The sequence below is a fragment of the Phascolarctos cinereus genome, unplaced genomic scaffold (assembly GCF_003287225.1).
Source record: "Phascolarctos cinereus isolate Bilbo 61053 unplaced genomic scaffold, phaCin_HiC Scaffold_4;HRSCAF=312, whole genome shotgun sequence".
Lineage (NCBI taxonomy): Eukaryota > Metazoa > Chordata > Mammalia > Diprotodontia > Phascolarctidae > Phascolarctos > Phascolarctos cinereus.
The window spans coordinates 702511495-702522271 of record NW_027555847.1 but is presented as its reverse complement, the minus strand read 5'-3'; positions in this window follow the sequence as shown (position 1 = coordinate 702522271).

The window sequence follows — 10777 nt, the reverse complement described above, 5'->3', positions numbered from 1 at the left end:
GGTGAATTTTTGTGTTAAGTGCCATCTACTGCTGAAGAAAAATTATATTCTCTCTATCTTCATTCAAATTTCTCCAGAGGTCTACCATGTCTAACTTTCCTAAAATTCTATTCACCTCCTTAACTTCTTTCTTATTTATTTTGTGGTTAGATTTATCTAGTTCAGAGAGAGGGAGGTCGAGGTCCGCCACTAGTATAATTTTGCTGTCTATTTCTTCCTGTAACTCCCTGAACTTCTCTAAGAATTTGGATGCTTATAGTACTTGGTACATATATATCTATGGTGCCTTTTAGCAGGATGTAGTTTCCTTCATTATGTCTTTTCATAAGATCAATTTTTGCTTTTGTTTTGTCTGAGGTCAAGATTGCCCCTGCTTCTTTTTTTTTTTACTTCAGCTGAAGTATAATATATTCTACTCCAGCCTTTTGTATTTACTGTGTGTGTATCCTTCTGTTTAAAATGTGTTTCTTGTAAACAACATAGGATTATGGTTTTTAATCAATTCTGCTATCCATTTCCATTTTATGGGAGAGTTCATCCCATTCACATTCATGATTACTATCTGTGTCTGTCTCTCCATCCTATTCCCCCTCTTTATGCTTTTGTTTCTCCCGTTCCCTTCTCACTAGTATTTTGCTTTTGCCCACCACCTCCTTCAGTCCACCTTCCCTTCTATTAGCCCTCTCTACCATTTCTTCCCCTTTACCCTTACTACTTCTTCCCTTCCTTCTATTCAACCCTCCATTTTCTTTTGCCTTTTCCCTCGTACTTCCTATAGGGCAAGTTAGAGTTCTATACCTAACTATGTTACTCTCTCTTTGAACCAAATCTGATGAGAATAAGGTTCAAACAATGTTCATCTTCCTCCCTTCTTTCCTTCTACTGTAATAGGTTTTTATGCCTTTTCATGTAATGTAATTTACCCTTCTCTGTTTCTTTCCTTCCTTTTCTCACAGCACAATCTTTTAATTAGATCCATTTAATCCACTTAATTAGATTATTTTAATCATTACATCAAAGTCAACTTATAACTACCCCCTCTGTCTATGTATACTCCTTTAATGGTGTAATAACAATACAGTTTTCAAGAGTTGTAAGTGTCATCTTCCCTTGTAGGGATGTAATCAGTTTGCCCTTATTAATAACATGTTGTTATTTTTTCTTTCCTGTTTACCTTTTTATGCCTCTCTTGAGTCTTGTATTTGAAGATCAAATTTTCTGTTGAGCTCTGGTCTTTTCATCAGGAAGGTTTGGAAGTCCCCTATTTCATTGAATATCCATCTCCTCCCCTGAAAGATTATGCTCAATTTCACCAGGTAGTTTAATCCAAGCTCCTTTGCTTTACAGAATATTGTATTCCATGCCGTATGATCTTTTCAGGCAGAAGCTGGAAGATCCTGCATGATCTGTGTTTCCATGATTTTTAAATTGTTTCTTTCTGACTGCTTGCAGCATTTTCTCTTTGACCTGGAAATTTTGGAATTTGGCTACTATATTCCTTGGCATTTTCAATTTAGGATCTCTTTCAGGAGGTGATTGGTGGATCTTTTGATGACTATATTACCCTCTGGTTCTAGGAATTCAGGGCAGTTTTCCTTGATGATTTCCTGAAAGATGCTGTCCAGGCTCTTTTTTTCATCATGTTTTTCAGGTAGACCAATAATTTTTAAATTGTTTCTCCTGGATCTATTTTCCAGGTCAGTTGTGTTGCCAATGAGGTATTTTATGTTTTCATTTTTTTTTTCATTCTTTTGTTTCTGTTTCACTGATTCTATGTCTCTCATAGTAATTAGCTTCCACTTGCTCAATTCTAATTTTTTTAAAGAGCTATATGAATCCTAATTTATTTTTTATTTAATTTTTTAATTTTTTTCCATATGCTTTTGAGTTGAAAATTTTTCTCCCTTTTCCTCCCCCCACCCTCCCAAGACAGTGCACAATCTGATATAGGCTTTACATTTACATACCCATTAAACATATTTTCACATTAGTGAAGTTGTAAGTAAAAATTAAAACCAATAGGAGGAACCATCAGAAAGATGAAGCAAAACTCAACAGAAGATAAAAATAAGTGATAGTGATTCGACTTCCACAGTTCTTTCTTTGGATGTGGACAGCATTTTCCATCCCGAGGCCTCTGGAGATGTCTTAGATCCTCGTAACGCTGAGAAGGGTTCAGTTTAACAATCTTAGTCATTGCATAACGTGGCTGTTATTGTGTACAAAGTCCTCTTGGTTCTGCTCACTTCCCTCAGCATCAGACCATATAAGTCTTTCCAGGTTTTTCTGAAGTCAGCCTGTTCATCATTTCTTATAGAACAATAGTATTCCATTACATTCATATACCACAACTTGCTCAGCCATTTCCCAATTGATGGGCATCCTCTCAATTTCCAATTCTTTGCCACCACAAAAAGAGCTGCTATGTATATTTTTGTACATGTGGGTCCTTTTCCCATTTGTTTGATCTCTTTGGGATGTAGCCCTAGAAGTGCTATTGCTGGATCAAAGGGTATGCACATTTTTGTAGCCCTTAGGGCATAGTTCCAAAGTGTTCTCCAAAATGGTTGGATCATTTCACAACTCCACCAACAATGTATTAGCATTCCAATTTTCCCACATCCTCTCCAACATTTATCATTTTCCTGTTTTGTCATGTTGGCCAATCTGATAGGTGTGATGTGGTACCTCAGAGTTATTTTGATTTGCATTTCTCTGATGAATAACGATTTAGAGCATTTTTTCATATGACAATAGATGGCTTTAATTTCTTCATCTGAGAACTGTCTGTTCATATCCTTTGACCCTTTATCAATGCCCAATTCTAATTTTTAATGAATTATTTTCTTCTGTTAGATTTTGTACTCCTTTTCCCTTTGGCCCATTTTACTTTTTAAGGAGTTCTCTTCCATGAGGTTTTGGCCAAATGGAAAAGGAGGCATAATTCTACTTTTTAAGGACTTGTTCTTCAGTGTACTTTTTTTTTTCCATTTGGCCAATTGTATTTTTAAGGAATTGTTTTCTACAGTCAATTTTTGTTCTTCCTTTGCCAAAATATTGACTCTGTCTTGCATACCTCTCATTTCCAAATTTTCTTTCTTCTACCTCTCTTATTTGACTTTCAAAATTCTTCTTGAGCTTTTCCAAGAAGGCTTTTTGGGCTTGAGACCAATTCACAATACTTTTTGAGGTTTTGGATGTGGGTATATTGACAATGTCATCCTCTTCTGAATTTCTGCCTTGATCTTCCCTGTACCCATAATAAGAATCTATGGTCATTGCATGTTTCTTTTTGTTCATGATGTTTGCTTATTTCCTGATTTAAAAAAAAATTGTGCTCTCTTGCTGGAGCACAGGGAGTACTGACTCAAGCTTCTTGTGCTGGGAGCCCAGGGCCTGGTCACTGGCTTTGTGTGTCCTCAGGTGCTGGCAGTTGGAGGTTGCAGGGTTCTGACAACTTACCTGGTGTTGAGTTGGAATCAGCAACACTGGAGCTCTAGGGGTAGAGGTGGGTACTCTGGCCCCTGGAGGATGCCAGCTCCTCTAGGCCTTGCACAGGCATGTTTTGGTGCTGGAGGGTGTCTCTCAGCCTGGAGCTTTACCTCTTGGAGTTGTGCTACCCAGAGTTTTGCTGAAGCACCAGGAGACTTGGCTGCCAGAGAACAGTGGAACTCTGGGTGATGTCTATTAATTGATTGCTGTTATTTTTTTGTTTCTCATGCTATATGGGTCAGGAAGTTTGTTAGCTATGTGCCTTTGAGCCAAGTTACCTCAGTTGTGTGATTTGTAATGTGTTGAAGAAAAGTGCCTAACATTAATTTGATAATTCATTGTTTTAGAAATATTGTTAGAAAAGTTTGTTCTTTCAGTCCTTTAGGTTATGAATTTAATTCTTAAAAGACTAATGTAAATAGGTTATATTAAAAAAAATAACTTTTTGAGGGTTCTGCTTCCAGGAGCCAAGATGTTGGAATAACAAGTAAGTCACTCTCACCCTCCCTTATCGATCTCAGAAAGCCTGGAAAAATCACCTCAAAAAACCCCCTGGTACAACTGGCCCAGCAGAAAGATGGGGTACAGTAGTGTTATAGCCTAGGAAGCTTGAGGGATTAATGGGAAAGCCCCTCTCACTCTGGGGAAGGGGGAGCAGTGCAGGACTAGAGGCATCCCAGCAAGCCAGTGGCCAGCCCCACCTCAGCAAACCAAGGGGAGATCCTGAGACCCAGGGTAGTGGAGCAGGCAAGCACCAATACCAGGACCCCCTGAGTGCCTCACTATAGGCAGGAAAACCAATAGACAACAGCTCAAAATACCACCACAGTGCGCTAGTGTTCTCCAGCAGCTAAATCTCCCAGTACTTCAGCACAACTCCAGGATGCACAGCTCTAGTCTGGCAGACATCTTCTAGCAGCCAAACATTTGAGAGCAAGGCCCAGGTGAGCAGAAGTCTCCCAGGGGCCAGATTCCAGTTTTGCTGACCTCATCTCAGCACCAGATAAGCTGCCAAATCCCTACAGTCTCCAAATGCCAGCACTTAAGGCCCCAACACACAAAGCCAGAGACCAGGGCCTGGGCTCTGAGCACAAGAAGCTTGGGTCAGTGCCCCCTGTGCTCCATCAGGAAAGTTCAACTCTAAAAGCCAGGAATTAGGCAAATACCATGAGCAAAAAGAAACATACAATGACCATAGATTCTTATTATGGGTACAGGGAAGATCAAGGCAGAAATCCAGAAGAGGACAACATTGTCAATATAACCACATCCAAAATCTCAACGGGGAATATGAACTGGTCTCAAGGCCAAAAAGCCTTCTTGGAAGAGCTCAAGAAGAATTTAAAAAGCCAAATAAGAGAGGTAGAAGAAAAATTGGGTAAAGAAATGAGAGGTATGTAACAGAGTCAATAGCTTAGCAAAGGAAAGACAAAAATTGACAGTAGAAAACAAGTCCTTAAAAATTGCCCAAATGGAAAAAAGTACACCAAAGAAAACAACTTCTTAAAAAGTAGAATTGTGCCTCCTTTTACATTTGGCCAAAAACTCACTGAAGAGAAGAACTCCTTGAAAAGTAAAATGAGCCAAATGGAAAAGGAGGTACAAAATCTAACAGAAGAAAACAAGTCATTGGGGGAAAAAAAGGCGGTTTTCAAAGGAAAAAATTAAAGCCATTTATAGTCATATGGAAAAAATGCTCTAAACCACTATTGATTAGAGAAACGTAAATCAAAACAACTCTGAGATAACACATCACACCTATCAGATTGGCTAACATGACAAAAACAGGAAAATGATAAATGTTGGAGAAACTGTGGGAAAACTGGAACACTGATGCATTTTTGGTGGAGTTGTGAACTGATCCAACCATTCTGGAAAGCAATTTGGAACTATGCCAAAAGGGCTATAAAAATATGCATACCCTCTGACCTAGTAATACCACTTCTAGGTCTGTATCGCAAAGTCTGAATGCAGATAGAAGCATACTATTTGCTTTCTTTTTCTTTTGTTGTTTTGTTTTATTGCTTTGTTCCCATGGTTCTTTTCATTAGTTCTAATTTTTCTTTACATCATGACTAATGGGAAAATATGCTTAATATGAATGTATAAGTAGAGCCTGTATCAGTCTTTAACCAGCTATGATCTATGAGTAAGGTTAGATAAGCATCTGGTTAGTCATGTCCACCCACCTTTCAGGATATATTCTATAGAAATCCCATGTTAAATCTAACATTATATAAATAATGGATATAGTTTAAATTTGGTTATTGTGATCTGTGACTATTATATAGGACTTTTAATGTTTCCTTGTATTTACATTGAGAATTATTTAATTAACTCTTGTGGAAACTGGCCACACCCTGCCAGCATTGGATTGAATACCTTAGGGTCTCAGAATCTTACAATATTTTCTCAGCACACTTTAAGCTAATCTAATGAAAACAGGTGTAAATTCAATTTGTTTGTAAAACTTGGTATGCATTTCTAAGCATATATCTATATTGTAATTGGAAGCTGAATAATTAGGCCAACTCCTTAAGTGGAAACTCTTAAATATAGATGAGAGTCAGGGGATTGAGAATTGATCCAGCTTTTTAAGGAATAGAGAAAATAGGTCATAGAGAGCTAGAAAGGTCACCATGTGTCTATAAAAGACATTTGCTATTAAGACATTTATTAGCTGTGTGACCTCAAGCAAGTCATCTCATGTCAATTTACCTCAGTTTGCTATTCTGTAAGGGCATAATAATAGCACCCACCTCCCAGGGTTGTTGTGGGGATCATATGATTGTAAAGTGCTTAACACATTCCCTGGTATAAAGCAAGTGCTATATTAATGTTGACTATTTTTATTATTTCTTTAATTAGATATAAATGCTTCATACTTGATAACTTTATATGGAGTTTTAGATGTGATCAGTATACAATACCAATGGTGATAACATGAATAGATTTTTTTTCTGAAAGGTAATTTGGAAATGCGTTTAGCTGATGAGGTCTCTTGATTGGCAATATGTTCTGTTCCAAATTTCAAATGCATAATATTTTTATGGCATTGTTATGTTTCTAAATATTCTTATATTATATAATTTGGTATATTATCAGATACACTATTAGAAAAGCAACTTCTCTTATAATGTGAATGTTGTTAGATCATAAATTATACTTTTAAAAGAAGGTGAAATATGTTTGAAAATTGTCAGGTCATTTTATCAGCCCTGCTGACCATCTGTTGTAATCTGAAGTGCTGTAATTTAAGAAATTATAAACTTCCAGGTTGCTTATATTTAAGAAGTTTCACCTAAAATTACTTGGCTATCACTTATGAAAATTATGAGTTCATTAACCAAATAATTTGAAGTTATTGTCATAATGGTAATACCTGTCAAATATTTACGTAAGTATTTTATTTTATTTTATTTATTTTATTTTATTTTATTTCATTTTTTAGTGAGGCAATTGGGGTTGTGACTTGCCCAGAGTCACACAGCTAGGAAGTATTATGTGTCTGACTCCAGGGCCAGTGCACCACCTAGCTGCCCCCAACATAAGTATATTTTTAAAGGAAAATTGGTCATTGATTAACGTGTGAGAAAAAATACCAAGAAAAGACCTCATTTGTAAAGGTACAAAGAAAAAAGTCTCCCTTGTAAACTTACAAGAATTCTTTGGACCATCTGCTCATAAATTCTTATCAACCCTGTGCAAAAGTTTTTTTGTGCTGTAGAATTCCTATTGAGTAAATGGGATACAAATACTACTTGCACAAAATGGGGGTGGAAATTTTCAAGCCTACTTATGATGTTGAGTGAGTTAATGTGTTTGTATGTGTATGTACATATGTGTGTGTATGTGTATGTACATATGTGTGTGTGTGTGTGTGTGTGTGTGTGTGTGTTGTATTTGGAGGTTTATAGCAATTGGACAGTATTGATTTTTCTAGGGGTTTGAGTGAACTATCACGTATTCACTGTCTATGTGGGATTCCAAAATGTAATTATTTTTCTTGATTTCTAGTGATATATTTCATACCAAGATGAGTTTATACTCTAGAAGAAGACAAAAGGAAGAAAAGGATATTGAGTAAATTTTAAAGGCCTGGTAAATTTGTTGTTGTGATAAGGCTAATTTAATTGGGTATATTTTTGGTATTGCTTCACTTAGAAAAACTGAATCTCCTCCCTATTGCAAATATTTTTTGACTAGAGAGAAGTGTTATTTAGAAATTTGTGATAATTAGTAATTTTGTTATTATGGTACTTTTGGATTTATTTATGATACTTAAAGACATTTTACACATAAATTCCTATTTTAAAGATTTATTTTTGCTTTAAGGTTTAAATAGAGAGAGAACTCCCAGTTTAGAAGTTTCCAACTAATTTACTTCATAAAAGTCTAGTGATTACCTTTCTATATCAGGATAAATTTCATATTCTTTTTTTAAGAAAAGGAAACCTTTTTAGAAAGGAACATTTAAGTAAAAAATATTTTGTGTGATTTTTAGAAGGCCTGATAAATTTTATTTGTCAGCTAATTTAAAGCAATAATTTGGTATCAATAACAGTTGGGTCCAATCCTACTGTGATTAGCAAAACTTTACTGTTTGAGGAGAAATCTTTTTTGCTGTTGTTAGGGTGGGGTGGGGACACTGAATATTCTTTTTGAATTTCACTGTTGGCTTTGTTGTGTCCTTTGGCCAACTTTTGGCTTCAGCAGGTCACTGGGAATGACATCTAAGATCTAAGACTAGTGAATATCTGTCCCTGAGAAAAAGGTAGGGAGATTATCTTGCAAAGGCTAAGGTTGAACTCCCTTAATGTGTTTCCCCATAGAAGAAATTTACATTCTTGGTTCCTTATGCTAGGCTACTTATAGCAGTGTAGGGTTTGAGGACCAGTTTTGATTTTTTTATAACCATATGTCTGCTTCTTACTTTCATGGCAAATTTCTATTATCAAGGTTGGATAACCAGTGGAAGTTTGCCATTGTGATACTCAACCTAATAATTATTAGATTATTACTAAGGTGTCTGAATTACTGTAATAAGCTACAAGTGGAAAAGCTCTTGCTGTTTTGATCTAAATTGGCAGTCATTCCATAGCCTAAACAAGAGTTAAATTAGTGCTTGAACTTCTCATATGTGTGAGATTAAGTTCCTGAAGTATCTCATTCTTTTAGAATGGCATGGCTATAAATAGACAGTGGTAAAGAATCTTGTGGGGAAAAAAAAGATATAAATCTTACAAGTTGTGAGAGTAAGTCAGGAACCTCTTTTGGTTGTGTTAAGAAATAGGATTTCAGTACAGTCAGTTATCTCAGTGGAGAGTAATTTATGAGCCATCTTGTGTTACCTTAACAGGAAATCTGGTTTGGCTTTGTTATTTAATCTGGGATTAGCTCCTGTGTTGAAGAGCATTCGTGAAATGCATGCAAATTAGTTTAGTATCACCTTAAAGATGTTCCCATTCTTCAAAAGAGTTTCTAAAGATCAGTAGTCTATGTTTATATCTATTTGAACATGGTTAATAAGCAAACATGTTTTACTATAGACAATTTTTCATGTAAGCTGTTCTCAATATACAAACTGGGATTATTATATTTACACATCCCATCACAAGTCTTTCGTTGTTTGCTATAAGCATCTTAAAGTAAAATCATTTGTGTGATGTTGATCACTGGGATGAAAAATAATCTGCTTACTGTGAGTACTGGCAGCTACATGTTTACCTATGGGACTAGATCCTTCAAGTATCTCCTATTGCAAAAAAGGGAAATAAGCAGAAGTGGCAAGTTTTAAGGAAGCAACAAAATGAGATGATTTATATGTTAAATAAATTATTCTAATGAAATACATAGACACAGAGCAGGTTCTAATAAGTTCTGAAAAGGCTCCAGATATGATCATCTAGGAATTCTACTGAGCCAATGATACAGGATGCCAGCAACCTTATGGGGTTTTACATCCATGAACTACAGGTGGAGTTCTTATGGGAAAGGCTGGGAGAATGACTTTTGGCATGGGCTGAGGTATGATTCTCCTGACTCAATTTCCCCAGGATGACTTTTCCTTTTGAATGGAAAATATACCCACCTGGCTAACTGCAAGCCTGGCTCAATGCAATTGGCTATCTATATAAATTTTATCTGGAATTGACACGAAGTTAGGGAAGCATTATTCCCTTACTGTGTAACAATATCCCTGATTCTTTTGTATAACAAATTTCTATAATCGTGTTAGGTGCTTGGTATAATAAAGACAACTAAGTAGATCTTTTAGGTTAATGCTGAACAACATCTGAGTTACTATAATAAGACTCAAGTATAAGATTTGAGCTATTTGGTCCAGGATACTAGGCCTTCTTATATTCTAAACAATTAACAAGATAAGTATTTTAACTTTTTTATCTGCTGTTACTAGTTTCATATTCATGTATAAGATAAGGTCCTTTAATTTCTCTTAATGGCATATGGATAGTTAGATAATGATGTAAAGACTTGTAGAACCCAGATGTAGTTCTGTTATTTAGTGAGGTTAATATCATAACTGTGGCAGTTCTGTGTTAATGAAAAGGATAGCAGCACAACTAGTTGTCTCAAGTTAAAAATGGCTTGTGGTCTATCTTGTAAATGCCTTAAAGAGACACCTATTTTTAATAGGAGTTATTCATTTGAACATGGCTAGAATTTGACAATGTTTTATTGCAAACAATTTACTTGCTATGCACTGTTTTGAAATTGATTATTCCATGCATTTATATAGTGGATCCCAGAAACTTTTGTTACTATTAAAGTTTATTTGGCAACTTTTAAATGAATTTGGTTTTGTATTAGAGATCGTCTTCTTATAAAGAATGTTCTGTTATTAGTTGCTTAGCAGAATCGCATCCTTCTAATGGGTGAATGAACAATGCCAAGTATAAAAAATTAGGTTCTAATTTTTGGTTGTACTTGAGTTTCTTGGATACATCAACGTGACAACTGACTAACCTAAAAATGTTAATTCTCTGGTCTACAAGCTTCCAAATTTGATTTTCTAATAGCAGAGACATAAGGTTCAAGCTAACTTTCATTATTTGACCGGTTATTGGCAAAGTAAATTTAAAATTATGTCAAGACCAATTTTGTAGGAGACTTTCTGGCAGGAGAAAAGGATCTCTGTGAATGACCTGAACTGGAGAAGTCCATCAGCTGGAAATTGCTGAGACCACACCCAGACCAGAGAGCTGCATCAGATGGTGTCCTGAGAAACCACACAGCTGTATAATATGAGATTTCTGAGCCTTAA